The sequence below is a fragment of the Bos grunniens genome, chromosome 20 (assembly GCF_055505025.1).
Source record: "Bos grunniens cultivar Pamir isolate PY7600 chromosome 20, Bosgru_T2T1.0, whole genome shotgun sequence".
Lineage (NCBI taxonomy): Eukaryota > Metazoa > Chordata > Mammalia > Artiodactyla > Bovidae > Bos > Bos grunniens.
In genome coordinates this window covers 50,789,229-50,806,556 of record NC_141184.1, presented here as the reverse complement: position 1 = coordinate 50,806,556, position 17,328 = coordinate 50,789,229, and the positions used below count along the sequence as shown (strand labels likewise).

The 17,328-nt window shown below is 39.9% G+C and overlaps 1 long non-coding RNA gene across 1 annotated transcript in view; it reads right to left on the bottom strand.

Annotated features, from left to right (window-relative positions):
- Nucleotides 1–8,502: 8,502 nt before the first annotated feature.
- LOC147350396 (uncharacterized) overlaps nucleotides 8,503–17,328 on the bottom strand; it is a 96,461-nt gene continuing 87,635 nt past the window's right edge. The window contains exons 3-4 of the long non-coding RNA XR_015149260.1: nucleotides 11,099–11,175; nucleotides 8,503–9,730 (exon numbers count right to left, since the gene is read on the bottom strand). This is a non-coding gene — a long non-coding RNA (uncharacterized LOC147350396). The remainder of the gene's footprint in view (nucleotides 9,731–11,098; nucleotides 11,176–17,328) is intronic.

Below are 17,328 nucleotides of genomic sequence, written 5' to 3'. Positions count from 1 at the left end.
CACTGGAGTGGGTTGCCATTTCCTTCTCCAATGCAGGAAAGTGAACAGTGAAAGTGAAGTCGCTCAGTCATGTCCGACTCATGGCGACCCCATGGACTGCCGCCTTCCAGGCTCCTCCATCCATGGGATTCTCCAGGCAAGAACACTGGAGTGGGTTGCCATTTCCTTCTCCAATGCATGAAAATGAAAAGTGAAAGTGAAGTCTCTCAGTCGTGTCTGACCCTCAGCGACCCCATGGACTGCAGCCTTTCAGGCTCCTCTGTCCATGGGATTTTCCAGGCAAGAGTACTGGAGTGGGGTGCCATTGCCTTCTCCCATATATATATATATATATATACTTAAAACAGGGATGAGGACAAGTTGCCCTGAAAAGTAGTAAAATAGTGGTAGATTTCTGTTTTCATTATTTGTGAATTTTCAGATGTATAAAGTGAAGTCAAGTCTTCCCTGAAAGGGAGAAAATACCATGTGGTCATCAGAAGATAGGGTTGTTGTCCTGGAAACCATTCCTCTTTTAAATTGTGAAACTGACAAGCCTTACATGCCAGAGACTAGGTCCTAAATCTGAAGACTGACAGTTTGCAAAACCACATAGTATATATTTAGCCACAAGGTCATCTGTTTCCCAGATGACATCAGCAAGAGGTTTGCATGTTTCAGCTGAGACTAACAAAGAAGAGTTTATGTCACAATAGCTGGGACAAGTATGAGGAAGTCTGAGGAAATAGACACCTGCAAGCAGGGTGGTTGTGACGGGATTGCTGAGAAGTCCTGGGCTTAGCCCAAGAGAGGCAGGGACACATGCAGCCCAGTTGGAAAATAATACATTTATTCCTGGTAATATAGCTGCAGATATATAGGAAATCATTTTAAAATTAGCAATAAAAATATTTTTTATTTCCGTTTATGTGAATCGAAAGCTCTTTGCTTTTCACAACTCAGGTGTTCATATTCCTTTACTAAATATTTATTAACCATGAATGCCATGAGAACATTTAGGCTGGTTTTCATGATATTACACAGGCTTGATTCAGTTCAGTTCAGTCGCTCAGTTGTGTCCGACTCTTTGCAACCCCAAGAATCACAGCACGCCAGGCCTCCCTCTCAGTCATCAACTCCCAGGGTGTACCCAAACTCATGTCCATCGAGTCGATGATGCCATTTAACCATCTCATCTTCTGTCGTCCCTTTTTCCTCCTGCCTTCAATCTTTCCCAACATCAGGGTCTTTTCAAATGAGTCAGCTCTTCGCATCAGGTGGCCAAAGTACTGGAGTTTCAGCCTTAGCATCATTCCTTCCAAAGAAATCCCAGGGCTGATCTCCTTCAGAATGGACTGGTTGGATCTCCTTGCAGTCCAAGGGACTCTCAAGAGTCTTCTCCAACACCACAGTTCAAAAGCATCAATTCTTCGGCGCTCAGCCTTCTTCACAGTCCAACTCTCACATCCATACATGACCACAGGAAAAACCATAGCCTTGACTAGACGGACCTTTGTTGGCAAAGTAATGTCTCTGCTTTTGAATATGCTATCTAGGTTGGTCATAACTTTCCTTCCAAGGAGTAAGCGTCTTTTAATTTCATGGCTACAATCACCATCTGCAGTGATTTTGGAGCCCCCCAAAATAAAGTCAGCCACTGTTTCCACTGTTTCCACTGTTTAGAGAAATAGAATTATAATATAGAATATATACTTATGACACAGAATATACAGAGTAGAAGCAAGCTTGACCATCAAGAATGTCTATTGATGGATAGACTAGCAGTATAGCCCAACTTCCTATTTAGAACTGTAACTGATGGATTGTGTAAAGGCCTGGTCTCTTACCCTGTGATGTGTGAGTGTGTGTGTGGTGGGGGAAGGGTGAGTGCTGCCACTGCCTCTGCAAGGAGACACTGTGAGAAATTCACATTGAGTTTGCCTCAAGTCACACTTTCTTGTGCATGATTCTCTTTACTCTTGTTGGATGCCATTTTGAAATGTCAATTGTGGATATAAAGTCACATTCAAATATCTCTCTTATAATAGTAGGAGCTGTTCTGCCTTGTAGTTAATACAGTAATAATCTCAGCTATAGGACCAGGCATGTCCCTACTCTGTACCCCACCTCAAACATACTCACACTTGAGATTGAACTTATGAAAAAGATTGAATTCTTGGCAGGGTAGAGTGGTTTAAGAGACAGGATATGACTGCAGTATAAAGTACAGTATTGTAAGCCAAGGTAATTCTGGCTATGTTATGTTCCCTTCAAAGATCTTTTTAAGACAAACATTGACTTATTTTTCTACAAATTTATGATTTTGTAAGTTGTTCTAGTTGAATACTGGCATTTTCATATTTCAGCCTCACATACCAGTCATAGGGTTTGTGGTCAGGGTGGAGAATGACAAGTAAGCATTATTTAATCTTAAGCTATATAATGCTATAAAAATATTTACTATACTTATGAACATTAAGTTTCATATCTTTGAGGGCAAAAATAGCTGCCAAGTTAGTATTTTTAAAACAGACTTATTTTTCATGAGCTTTACTTTCAGAAAAATCCCAAAACCTGAGATAGATATTTCAAGGTTGAATTCAACCCTTATAAAATGATGCCTCTGCAAATGCCTTAAAAGTCCATACATTTCTTTTTTAGGAATATTACTAATATTAGGAATATTACTAATTTTCTGACTTAAAATTTTCCACAAGTGTTTCTGAAGCAATGTTAGAATACAATACATCAGGGAAAGTTAAATACCTAAAATTTTACACATTTTAGCCCAATGTTTGACTAAGTGGCTTTGAAATAAGCACTAACCTGTCTTGACGCATGCAGAAGACTTTTACACAAGAAAGTACTAGTCTGTTTTATTATCCCATATCTAACAGACACAGAGAAAGCATCATTACCAGTTCCCTTCCCTTTGGTGTTATATATGATTGACAGCTGAAGTTCCATGTGAGTGTGCTTGTACATTATATACAAGCATAGTGTGTGCATAGTGCACAGTAGGACACGCCTGGGGACCATGAAGTCTCATGTGAGGAAGCTTTTCCTTAAGGATCTCTCAGGAACCGATGGGATGAAAAAACACAGGTCTTGGAGGGCCTGATGGCTCCCTGGTGCCCAGCCTTCCTTGGAAGACCTCTGCAGTGACCTTCATTCACCCAAGAATCTCTCCACCCCTATACCACCCTAGATGCACTAACTACTTCTGGTTCTAAGCAACAGCTTTCAGAATATGAATTGAATCATCCAAGCCACTAAAGAAAGGGCCATTAATGAATCCAAATTTTCCCCAACTCCATATCCTATCACTGGGCCTTTTGGCTTGTGGCCTGACCATTCCCAAGGCTTTTGAGAGCCATCTTATTGCAGAAATAGTATAACCTGTTACTCTATTTGCATCTTAGCTGCTGAGAAGGGGACTATTCTCATTGTGAGTCAAAGGTCTGAAAATGAGAAAAAAACCAAGTAATTTTTCTTTGAAACAGAAAGAGCTACTATTTTCCTTATCACAGAACATAAACATTTTCATGACAAAAAAAAAAAAAACCAAATGCATAATCCCAATGATAAACATATTTTGCTATATATAACATTTTATTTTGCAATCACATTATGATTATATAACTAAAAATCTTTAATGGCAACAGACTCATTTCTATTTAATAGTCTTTTAAATCTGATGGTGTATTATGAGTATCCTTGTTCCTTAGTCACTAAGTTGTATCAGACTCTTTGTGACCCCATGGACTGTAGCCTGCCAAGCTCCTCTGTTCATGGGATTTCCAAGGCAAGAATGCTGGAGTAGGTTGCCATTTCCTTCTCAAGGGGATCTTCCCAATCCAAGGATTGAACCTGCATCTCCTACATTGGCAGGTGGGTTATTTACCGCTAATCACCAAGGAAGCCCTTGTGAGCATCTTTACATGTCAAGAAAAGTTCTCTGGCTACAGAATGTCCTTTATGGGATTACACCATCATTCATATAAGAAATTTCTTATTGTTGAGCATTTAGTTGACAGTTTGTATTTTATGCTACTATAAATAACATTGAAATGAAAGTCCTAAAAGATCCATCTTTTCAATCGTCTATTTCCTTACTATATATTCTTAGAAGAGGGACCCTCTGGTTAAAATATGATATATTAAGAGTTTTTGAGGTATGTTACAAAACTGCCCTCAAGAAAGGATATATGTGTTTATCCTCCCACCAAAAGAGAGTGTGGGAGGTTTCCTTTTTGAGTCAGCCTTTATCATGTCACGAATTTATTTCTGTGGGGTCATGACAGAATATAAATTCAATGGAGTTAGGGGGGATTTGAAAAAAAAATTCTCAAGAGAAGTTGGGACCATTCTGTGACCCACTATGAGTCACAAATGTGGTCCTTCCTTCCTGCCTATGCTCTTGTGGGGAGCAGGCAGTGTTAGGGCCTTGTGTGGCATGCTACTGCATTCTGGCATATGTTACATCTTCACTGGAGTTTGATGTGGATCCAGAAGGAAGTGAATGAGGCCCATAGTCTTTATCAGATACACCATGAGAAAGTAATCCCCATCCTGCAAAGTGGGCTCCAGTGGTCAAAGCTGTGTGAGAGGGTCAAGGGGATTGAGAATCCTTCCTCTAGCTCATGCTTTAAGGATATAATAAACATAAAATAAACACTCTGAGATAGTCTACAAAATAAGGAATAAATAAGCAGGAACTGGATTCTTAATCTAATACTCCTTGTCAAACCTCTAGGTAAAATATGAATTCAAAAGGCTAAATTAAAAAAAGAACGGAAAACGTATCACACCATTGGCAGGAATATATTTCTGTTAAAATGACAAAATCTGGGAGCTGTTAGAAGCATTTTGTTGATAAATTTTCATCCTTCTCTGAGACTCCTGATGAGTAAATATTATAAAAATAAAATTCCTCTAATAGTCTAATCATTTTGATATTTCAGTTTTGATCCATCATTTGCATTATCTTGTAACACCACAATTACCAAGTTGAAAATCAATTAGAAGGAGACTTGTTGAAGGTAATTGTTTCTACATTCTGTATTGCATCTTTTTAGAAACGCCTTGGTACAATAGGCTGTTTTTCATTTCTGACCATGACTAACTTGACAGGCTTGTTGTGTCTGGGTCTTACCCTCACTGTGATGAGAGGCTGTTGGAGCATTGCAGGCAAAGGAGTGATGTTAACGCTTACTTTCTCAGGTGCGTCTTTATTGTCCTTTTCTTCAGGGCTGGTGGAAAGAGTGAAACTCTCCCAACGTACATGAGACAACTGGACCCCTTAGAACTTCCATTGGAAGCTTGTTGTTTAGTTGCTAAGTCGTGTCCAACTCTTTTGCAACCCCATGGTCTGTAGCCCACCAGGCTCCTCTGCCCATGGGATTTCCCAGGCAAGAATACTAGAATGGGTTGCTATTTCCTTCTCTAGGGGATCTTCCCAACCCAGGGATCAAATCCTTACCTCCTTATTGGCAGGCAGATTCTTTACCACCAAGCCGCCAGGGAAGTTCCTTTGGTAGTTTAGGGAATGAAACTAAGCCAAAAATATAGTTGACTCAGGTTGATCAAATGGCTAATACTCATTCTGTTGTTTCTCTACCTATAGAAGTTAGGGGGTAGAATCCCACCACTAATATCCACCTAGTGGAACACCCAGTTCCATAGCCCATTCTGAAGCATCTTTCAATGGCCTTGCCAATTTTTCCTCCAGCTGCCACTGTCTGTCCTCCAGCCTTTTCCTATGCATTTCTGTGACGCTTGTTCCTTTTATCTCTTCCTGCCCCCATGGTTTACTATCACATCCTGTGGTTCAAATTCCTATCATTGCTTGGGTCGTTCTGTATTATTTCAGATGAGCTGCTTGGCTGCATATCTTTTTGTATCCAGTGAGAGCCCAGCTCTGTGTCATTGTGGTAGAAATGCACAACTGTAAAATTTCTCCCTCTGGGATAGAATGACAGATTTATTCTTGTTAATGACTTCACTCTTTGTACTCCTCTCTATTATTTTTGGTATGTTAAGCAAGGTGAGAACAGTTGTGTTTGACTCATTAAATAATGATAAGATGTAAGTATCAACCAAAAATTGGGGGAGAGGATTTCAATATCTAATATGAATGATACCTTTTCTATGATACAATGCTTTCTCTTTAGATATCAAACATCCTGCTTCACTCTAATATTCAGTAGTAATAATGGGCTGATAGAAATTGATAAAATCCAAAATGGAATCTTCTTGAGTTTATCCAAATGATAATTCTGCCCGGCTTGGAACAAGTTTTACTTACATGAACCTCTCGCAATGGTATATGTCATTCCCTCACAGAACAATATGACACTAATAGCACAGTATTCATCCTTCCCTAAGACCAGGCAATTTAGGATCTAACCTATGTCAGTAGCAGGAAGCTGGTAGACTGTCTCTTTTTAGATTCAGACACTGTACTCAAATAGTTAACCACAAACTATTAAAATGTTTGAGCCCTAGTAATGCACCTTCAGGAAAAGGAGGAATACAGGTAGGACTAAAAGAGAAAAAACTTGATCTTATATCTATACTGCCTTTGCAAGGGATTAGAGATATAAAACCAAGTGATTTCAATAGAGACTCTTTGTTGGTAAGGTTTTCCCAGTAGAATTTATAAGTAGTATAGTCTCATGACTGAGGGCACAGAGTCTATATAGCCAGACTGTCTCAATTTGGACACAAAGTCAGCCATATACTAGCTGAGTTATCTTGAGCAAATTGTTCAACATATCCATGCTTCAGTTTTCTTCATTATACAATGGAGATCATGAGACCTACTTCCTTGGGGCTTTACAAATATTCAATGAGGTAAATCATTTGAAGTGCTTAGAGTAATACCTAGCCTAGATTGAATAGTTGATAATGGTATCATCATGATATTTATCACCAGACTTTACCTAAAGATAGATAAGCCAATTTTAGCACGGGAAGGCCCAAAATACTGTAGAAAAAAAGTTTTTCATCAACGGTCAGAGTATTCTTCCTATGGGATTCCAGAGGAAGGGAGGGTAGTAAAATAATCTTTTAAAGTATTTATCATTATTTTTATAATAAATTCTATTTTTAATTATAATAGAGTAGAATAGGAGTTTTCTTTTGTTATATAGTTTTGTGAATGTTAATCCATGGATAGATTTGTGTAACCTTCTCTCTGCTGATTATGTTACCACAGAAAATTCCAACCCCCACCCCCACCATGCTTCTCCTTTACAACCAAACACTGCTCCATCCCTAACTCCTGACAACCACTGATCTGTTCCCTATCATAATAGTTTGATGTTTTGACAGCATCAGATAAGTGAAATCATATGTCGTCTTTTGAGATCAACTAATTTTCACTCTGTATAATGACTTTGAGATTCATCCATGGTGTTGTATGTAACAACTATTTTTTCCTTTTCATTAGTAAGTATTCCACATACCTCAACTTGTTCATCCGTTCACCTGTTCAAGGACATTTGTAGATAGAGCTGCTAGAAATATCTGTGTACAAGTTTGATTTTGTTTTTGTTTCTGTTCAATCCCATAATGCTGATCTCTTCTTTAGCTGGAGGAGAAACTTTAGAAATCAGAGAAATGACCTATGTCTATAAGTGGATTTCAATCATATCAGTGATACCCTAATTGATACTCTAATAATATAAGAAAGTGAAAGTGTTAGTTGCTCAGTTGTGTCTGACTCTTTGCAACTCCATGGACTGTAGCCCTCCAGGCTCCTATGTCTATGGAATTCTTCAGGCAAGAATACCGGAGTGGGTAGCCATTCCCTTCTCCAGGGGATCTTCCTGATCTAGGGATCGGACCTGTGTCTCCTGAAGTACAGGTAGATTCTTTACCATTTAAGCCACCAGGGTTGCCCAATAATAAGATTTGTTAAATGTGTGGACACTATAAATAGAAAATAAAAAATAAAATGAAAAAGTGTTTAGCTGATATTTTTCTTCCTTAATGTCATAAAGAGTGTATGTTCATTGTCCATTTTGAGTTCGTTTTTGTTTTGTTTGTCTTTTCAAAAGCAAGGTTTTTATCTAGAATTTCCAAAGGTAGAACAGTGTATTGAAATTCTGGTTCAGTAATGCAACTGTTTTCTAACTTTGATAATACCCTTTTCCTTTTCCAGTTCTGAAAGCAAGACTATTTTTAATGTTTTCACCAGGATTATCAAAACAACCTTTCACAAAAACAACTCTGGACTAAGGTTATTGCTTGTCTCTTTGCTGAGAGTTGAGAAATAAAGTAAAATTGTTCACGTGTTAGGAAACTAAAATTGAATACAACAAGAAGTCCAAATATTGGTGTTTTTTCCTGTTGGGCTAAATAAAGCTTCTGCTGATTCTTCAGTGTTTCCTATAACATGTTAGAACCCGAGTTAAACAGTTAAAAACTCTTTCCTCTGGTAGTGGGGCAGTTTAGTTTCCAACATCACTGACTCCGCTATAAAAGAAAATTCATCACAAATTGTTTTCATCTCTTGGAATATTTTTATTGGCAAATGAAGTTAACAGTTAATGGATTCTCATTCAAAACAGAACAACAGCAATATCAACCAGTGTGTATCTAAAAACAATAGGAAACCGTTTAGATTTTAAAAATAAAAACTAGCTAGGAGAAGGAAGGTGTGGGGAGTTCGGGGGATTGGTCTGCTTAAGAAAATCTTCAGTGTCCCCATGGATCTGAGCAGAGTTTATGAGACAATTTCTACCTGGGGAAGACTTGACAGAAGGTTCAGCTTCTGTTGTAACTACTATCCTATCATGGGAATTTTATTTTGTGTGGCTGAATCCCCTGGTGGGGGCCATGTCTTTGATTTTTTTTCATATAAATAATTCTTTATGGAAAATTATAAACAGAAAAAAATTAAAAAGATCAAGAGAAAAGAGGTTTTCTTCTAATCCTTTAGGATATCCTTTTCTAAAATAGCCCTATTTGTAGAAAACCTATTTGATGAGGGCAGGTTGTTTGTGAGCCATAACTTTCATAGCAAAAGATTTGATTGTCTTTTAGGATATTTTCATCAAGCTGTGATAAACCAAGATTCTCTTCTCCATGTTAGGAAACTGTCTCAATGGTTATTACGTGAAATTGCACAATTATATCACCTGAGGACTTTACTGTTTTTCTCTTCCATATTTTGAGTTCTGTAAACACTACATGCTTTTGATGCTTTTGAACTATGGTGTTGGAGGAGACTCTTGAGAGTTCCTTGTACTGCAAGGAGAGCCAACCAGTCCATCCTAAAGGAAGTCAGTCCTGAATATTTATTGGAAGGACTGATGCTGAAGCTGAAACTCCAATACTTCGGCCACCTGATGCGAAGAACTGACTCATTTGAAAAGACCCTGATGCTGGGAAAGATTGAGGGCAGAAGAAGGGGACGACAGAAGATGAGATGGTTGGATGGCATCACCGACTCAATGGACATAAGTTTGAGCAAGTCTCGGGAGTTGGTGATGGACAGGGAAGCCTGGCATGCTGCAGTCCATGGGGTCGCAAAGAGTCAGACACGACTGAGCGACTGAACTGAACTGAAACATTACATTGATAACTAGTTTCTCATCTGTGGAAACTCAAAACCTTCCATGTTGCCAAATTTAAATATACAGAAAGAAGTCTGCTGTGTAGTACAAATAATCCTTGAGGACTGAAAATCCTGGTTTCTTGACTGGGCTTTTCTGTCAGTTCTGGAAACTTGACCTGCAGTTTTCTATAAAGTGAATTCTAAAGTTAGTTAAATGTTGGTTTGAATCCTAGTATTGGCATCTAATAACCATGATTTTGGGGTAAGTTATTTAATTAATATAATCTTTATCTTTGAAACAGTGAAATTTCCCATTGTATACCTACCTAATACAATAGAGGCAACTCATGCAGGAGCACTTAGAGAACAACTCAAGTTCTGTATGATGAACGGTTTCATTAATAACTGGAGCTATGCTGAAAGGGAAGACTGACTTGGGCCATAGCCACACTTCAGGGCAGGAATCTGGTGGTGCTGTTGAAATGGGTGTTATTTCTAGACTGTTGTTGTTTGGATACTTCTGCAAATAAACCCTGCTTTTCTGAATGCTATGGTCAAGTTCTAGAATCTTTTTTTTTTTTTTTTTTTTTGCTGTCAAGTGATTAGAGACAGCTTGGGACATAAACTCAGCCTTTGGCAGATGGACTCACTTTTCCACTCACAAGTCAATCTTACACAAATATTTCTTACTGAAGTGAAGATTGTTCACAGAGAAGGATCTGGCCTAATATTTCTTACATGGAAAATACTTACATTCTCTCTGGCCTGACCAACTCAAGGATCAGCATCTATGACCCGTACAACTGAATGATGCCCTTGACATGGGAAGTTGGAGCCTTCTTTATCCTAGTAAGTTGATTGATTCTTTGTGATTTGGAGCATGATTCCTTTTTGTGTAAAGCCTTGAAATCCTCTCCAGACCATGGAAGAACTTCCTAAGCCGTTACATAATAAGGCAATGGTAGGCAGACACCAAGCGAGCCTGAAGAGAAGTGGCATGGTTTGCCCTATTTGGGATTTATCACAGAGACAGGGCTATAGGTCAGGAATCCAAAATCAGCAATTTGGAATTCAGACTGGAATTCAGGATGGGCTTTAAGCAGGGCCAGGCAGGACACAAGGAGTACTCTAAAGGAGTCCTGGCCTTTTTGTCTGGATAAGTTTAGACATGATCTCTTGGTCATTTTCCTGGGCACTGCTGCTGGTCTTAAATGATTAAGATCAGCTGAGGCAGACCAAAGTTTTATAAGGAGGATGGAATATTCTCATTCCCATAAGTTTCCTTGCTCTCTACCCAGGGGAGAGAGTGAGTTCTCTAGAAAGATTTTGAGCTTTGGATCTTAGGGTTGTAAACGCCCAGGGTGAAAGGTATGGGTGGTAGAAGAGACCTCACCTTGGCTGTGGTCTTCACCTCCAGGACCACACCTCAACTCCATGGCTCTGGCTAGAGTCAGGACCATGAGAACTCTAACGATTTCTACAGCAGGTATAACCATCCTGCTGATAAGGATGCAAGACTGACTCTGTCATCAGGGTCCTTCGCTTTATACTCACCTTTGCATCACTCACTTCTGCTCATATTTCAGGTTGTTCTGAAGAAAACAGCCAGCCTTCACCTCCATCGCTAAAACCTGAAATTAAAATACATAGTTCTCTTTCAAAATATGTTCTTCATTTTTTTCTGCCAAATTTGCACTTATGGCAGGCACTGACTTCTATATGATTAAATAATTGGAGTTGGAGGTGAGGTGAAAAGATTACTTCTAGAGAACTCTTCAAAATTCATCCCTCAATTATACACACTAATTTTTGCCTTTCTCTACCTCAGTCTAAAGTAGAAAGACTTTTAAAGGATTTCTTTTCCAGAGTGTAGATTATTCAAGTGACTTTCTTCACTCCTCTTTTTAGATTTATTTTCTCATTTCTTTTTTCTTGAACCCTCACTCAGTAAGAAAGTAAAGGTAATCAAGTAGCAGCAGAAAGAAGCCATCCATCTTTCTGTCAACAGCACTGGAGAAAGTTTTGATAAAGAACAACAAAACTAATAACTAAATTTAGATATTTGTGTTACTTGGGAATTTTCTTCTTTTTATTTATTAATGTGTGAAATCCACCTAGAGATTAGCAGAATGCAAAAAATAACAGTATAAAATTCACATATGTGGAACAAATATCTTGATGTTGCTAACTGGAATAAAGTGGAAAAAAGACAACACAATGGCTTGTGCCTGTGTATATATTTGAGAAAAACCAACATGATAAAGTGACAAGGTAATTATATTTGTGGCCAGAAAATTGGCATGAGTCCTATCTCTTCTAGTTACTAATGATTTTACCATGGACACATGAAAAAATTTAACTTCTCTAGACTTGAATTTACCCACAGCAAACTGGAGCCCCAACCTTTAGCTCTTTAACCAGGTTACTGTGAAAAAATGAAATAAAAGAAATGAAAGCATTATTAAAACTCAAAGGCATGAGTACATTCCTTTGAGTATTCTTGTGCCTCTCTAGAAAGTGATGTATCCTATTCAGAGGAGACATACAGGACTTATACATGAAAAACATTTCAGGTCTATTTTAAATGCTCATCAGCCCCTCTTCACAAAATTAGAAAGTAACTAACGGCCTTGGACTGCAAGGAGATCCAACCAGTCCATTCTGAAGGAGATCAGCCCTGGGATTTCTTTGGAAGGAATGATGCTAAAGCTGAAACTCCAGTACTTTGGCCACCTCATGCGAAGAGTTGACTCATTGGAAAAGACTCTGATGCTGGGAGGGACTGGGGGCAGGAGGAGAAGGGGACGACAGAAGATGAGATGGCTGGATGGCATCACTGACTCAATGGACGTGAGTCTGAGTGAACTCTGGGAGTTGGTGATGGACAGGGAGGCCTGACGTGCTGCGATTTATGGGGTTGCAAAGAGTTGGACATGACTGAGTGACTGAACTGAACTGAATGGCTTAAAGCTCAACATTCAGAAAACTAAGATCATGGCATCTGGTCCCATCATTTCATGGGAAATAGATGGGGAAACAGTGGAAACAGTGTCAGACTTTATTTTCTGGGGGCTCCAAAATCACTTCAGATGGTCACTGCAGCCATGAAATTAAAAGATGCTTACTCCTTGGAAGGAAAGTTATGACCAACCTAGATAGCATATTGAAAAGCAGAGACATTACTTTGCCAAAAAAGGTTCGTCTAGTCAAGGCTATGGTTTTTCCTGTGGTCTTGTATGGATGTGAGTGTTGGACTGTGAAGAAAGCTGAGCGCCAAAGAATTGATGCTTTTGAACTGTGGTGTTGGAGAAGACTCCTGAGAGTCCTTTGGACTGCAAGGAGATCCAACCAGTCCATTTTGAAGGAGATCAGCCCTGGGTGTTCTTTGCAAGATATGATGCTAAAGCTGAAACTCCAGTACTTTGGCCACCTCATGCGAAGAGGTGACTCATTGGAAAAGATTCTGATGCTGGGAGGGATTGTGGGCAGGAAGAAAAGGGGACGACAGAAGATGAGATGGCTGGATGGCATCACTGACTCAATTGACGTGAGTTTGAGTGAACTCCAGGAGTTGGTGATGGACAGGGAGGCCTGGCATGCTGCGATTCATGGGGTCACAAAGAGTCAGACACAACTGAGTGACTGAATTGAACTGAACTGAACCCCAAATCAATCAATACACTTGGATTTTACTTCTGACATTTCCACTAATTCATTTTGTAAACTTTGCCAAGTTATTTGACCCTCCCCTCACCCCCAGGATTGTTAGGACTGATTATCCAACATGCCCCAGGTTTCCTGAGTTCCAGTCTCACCTTTAGTCAGTCGATAGAGTGCTGTAAAGCACACACAGAGCCAGATCCTATCTTAGACTTTGGTCCCTGAGAAAACAGATGCTGAGACAAGGACTTGAGTCCAAGCAGTTTATTTGGAGGGTGCTTCCAAATAGGGGGATGGAGAAATAAGAGAGTGAAGAGTAAGAAGTCAATACAGAATGCATTAATGAGCAGGTTAACGCTGCAGACAGCAGAGGCTCAATTCTTCTGGGGACTTCTGGAATGTTGTGTAAAACATATGGGCAGAGTTGTCCCACTGAAGAAGAGAGGAAAGTGGATTACATTCTTCTCCAATTCTTTTTCTTCATCAGCTAAGGGTTGTTCTGGAGCCAGCCCCTCTTGACTGCTATGCACACTAGTCAAACATGTTGGAGAAATACTGCAGCGACTTCTCACAGGCATTTCCACAAGGAAGTCATCAGCGTGCATGGGGAAGGGAGGCCCAGGAGATGAGGATGGGGCCATGGCAGGGAGATGCAGATCCCCCTCAAGGCAGGACAGCTGCTTAGCGCAGGAATGGTTAGCTGACAGCTTCCCACTGTCAGTGCCTTCTGGGTCCTCCTCAGGTTTAGAGATGAGATTCTGCTCTGCTTGGGGTGACCCTCCAGCTAATGACTAAGCTCGCTGATGGTACAAGGGCTTGTCTATCCTGCCCTGAGTACGACTCTGCTATTGGGTGATCTTTGTTCCCCTGCGCCCACTCCCCACCCCCACCATGGTAGAGGCTTTCTTAGGTTCATTGCAGCCTGACAGCTGCATCTGCCCATCATGCTTCATCCCCTTTTCCTTTCTCAGATGTTACTACCTAGTAAACCTTTTGCTGTCTTATGTTTACTCCGTCTCAGTGTCTGCTTCCTGTGAACCCAACTCATGACAAATACCTATCTCAAAGGGAGGTTTGGAAAATGTCAACCTCTGCTCTGAAACCAAAGAAGAATCTACCTTACATGGGGACACAGGAAAGCTGGACTGAAAAGACTTTTTCTACAATAAGTTTAGACAAAGTTTCCTCCAAGCATATCAGAAATCAGGCAAAAATACAATCAATGAAAACAAGCAAAAAAAAAAAAAATGGACATGAAATAAATGGTAGGCAGACACTGGAGGGCTGTTGACTTTGAATAAATACTTGAAGGGGATGATGGAATTTTCCTGTCTAAGCATTTTTAAAAAGAATAGACTATGTATTCCATTGAGGTGATTGTCATTTCCAAATTCTTATAAATAATATTATTTTTTTATTTTTTTTGAAGTCTTACAGATGACTGTATCTCTTAAAGAAAACAGCAGAAATACTCAGAACAGAACTGCATTAGTCACTGGATTTATGCACATGACATTATAATAGTGAGAAAGCCTTGAGCAAGAATCTGTATTTAGATTTAACTGCTTGAAAGGAAGGGAAGGAAAGGAAAGTAACATGTTTGAGAGAGCCTATTATATACCAGAAACTCAAGTAGGTGTTTTCCTTATTGTTCACCAAATATTTTTTGAGTACTCTCTTTTTGCCAGGCACATTTCTAGGTATTGAGATACAACAGGAATGAAACTACAATTTCCTGCCACTGAGATTATATTCTGGAAGGAGAGAAATAGATGATAAATATTAAAGTGAAATAAATACATAATAAAGTATCTTGGCTTCCTTGGTGGCTCAGGTGGTAAAGAATCTGTCTGTTATGCAGGAAATCTGGGTTTGATCCCTGGGTCGGGAAGATCCCCTGGAGAAGGAAATGGCAACCCACTCCAGGATCCTTACCTGGGAAATCCCATGGACAGAGGAGCCTGGTGGGCTACAGTCCATGGGATATCAAAGAGTTGGACACGACTGAGTGACTAACACATACAAGTGTCTTAGATGGTGGTATACAATAAGTAAAAATTGAAAAAAAAAAAAACAGGGAAATCCAGAGTTCCCCATAGGATGTGAGTTGCATGTAAATAATGTGGACAGGGCAGGCCCTATTGAAAAGATTTGAGCAACGACTTGAATGAAATGAGGGAATAAGCCATGTGGATACTTGCAGAAAGAGAGTTCTATACTCAGGCAGGAGGCAGAGCAAACTCCTAAAGCTTGTCGGAGGAACAATAGAGAGGTCAGGCTTAACAAATCAAATTACTCTCCTTAATCTCCTAGCCAGCGATCTCAGATTCTAACTCAAATCTGTCTGCCTCCCGTAATCATCCTCCTATTGATCCTGGCTATGACATTCCATGAAGGGGAGGAAAACCACTCTACTTTCATCTCTCTGAAGACTAGTCCTTTCCCTTTTAACCCCCAACCAGATACACTTTGATGAGATGAGTGTTTGGCTGCAACATGTGCTCACAACTGACAGAGGTAAATATAGATTTTCTTTGCTAAACAAGAATATACATAAATACTATGAAGCTGATTGGAAAGCAGAGTTTTGACAGGAATCATCTGCAATCACATTGCATTTGTTGAATTATTTGTTTTCCTAGAACATTCATTAAATGGTAAATGGGTGTGTCTTAAGCAGGTTTCTAGAAAACCAAGCTTCATACTTGAGATTCTTTTTCACTGAACCAACTGGAAGGACTGACTGCTCATTTTGATATATGGAGACCAGCCTAACTCTCAGGACAATCCTCTTGGAGCATCCCAGCTCAGGCTGAATATTTGAAGTGACATATTTCATAATTGTTCCCAGTAGACAAGTGTTTACTCCTTCTGTGGAGACCAGTTACAGTGCCTTTTACTGAAACTAGCAATATCTCAGCTTACTTGCTGAGAATCATTCAAAAAGTATACACCTTATTCAGTTTAATTGGAAATACACTAGTTGATCATCTTTATCTGAGGGGAATTTTATACCAAACTTGACAGCTCCACATTCCCACGGAAAATCCACTATTTGACTATCTTAGACCTCTTTTAGGGCTTCCCTGTGGAGAAGGCAATGGCACCCCACTCCAGTACTCTTGCCTGGAAAATCCCATGGACGGAGGAGCCTGGTGGGCTGCAGTCCATGGGGTCGCTAAGAGTCGGACACGACTGAGCGACTTCACTTTCACTTTCATGCATTGGAGAAGGAAATGGCAACCCACTCCATTATTCTTGCCTGGAGAATCCCAGGGACGGTGGAGCCTGGTGGGCTGCCGTCTATGGGGTTGCACAGAGGTGGACACGACTGAAGCGACTTAGAAGCAGCAGCAGCAGGGCTTCCCTGATAGCTCAGTTGGTAAAGAATCCACCTGCAATGCAGGAGATACTGGTTCGAATCCTGGGTTGGGAAGATCTGCTGGAGAAGGGATAGGCTATGTACTCCAGTATTCTTGAGCTTCCCTTGTGCCTCAGCTGGTAAAGAATCTGCCTGCAATGCAGGAGACCTGGGTTCAATCCCTGGGTTGGGACTATCCCCTGGAGAAGGGAAAGGCAACCCACTCCAGTATTCTGGCCTAGAGAATTCCATCAACTTTATGGGTCATAGAGAGTTGGACACGGCTGAGTGTCTTTAACTTCAGACCTCTTTTAAGCCATCTCTTATCTTTTTCTTCCTCAAGAACTCTAGAATGCAGTATCTCCTAAAGAATATCAGTAGAATTAGAAACAAATTAGAGGGAGGATGTCAGCAGTTCCTTGCGATGAGAATGAAGCTGAAAAACTTCTAGTTATGATATGTGTCTTATATAATAGGTGCAATGGATTTTTTAAATGAGATTCTTTTTATGCACAAAGTACAATTTTTGGAGCTCCTTAGAAAATAGGTACTGCATACTTTGAAATTGCATTATGTAATCTATGGCACAAAGATAAAAACATCTAGTGTTTCTAAAGTGTCGCTTCCCAGGGATGTTCAAATGTGCTAAAGATATGAACTCATTGATCATCCTACTTTCCTTTTAGCAGTGAGAGTCAGGTATTACTGTCCTGATTTCATAGACAGGGACCCAGTGCCAACCTCTGGCTGTTCAGTGAGAGAG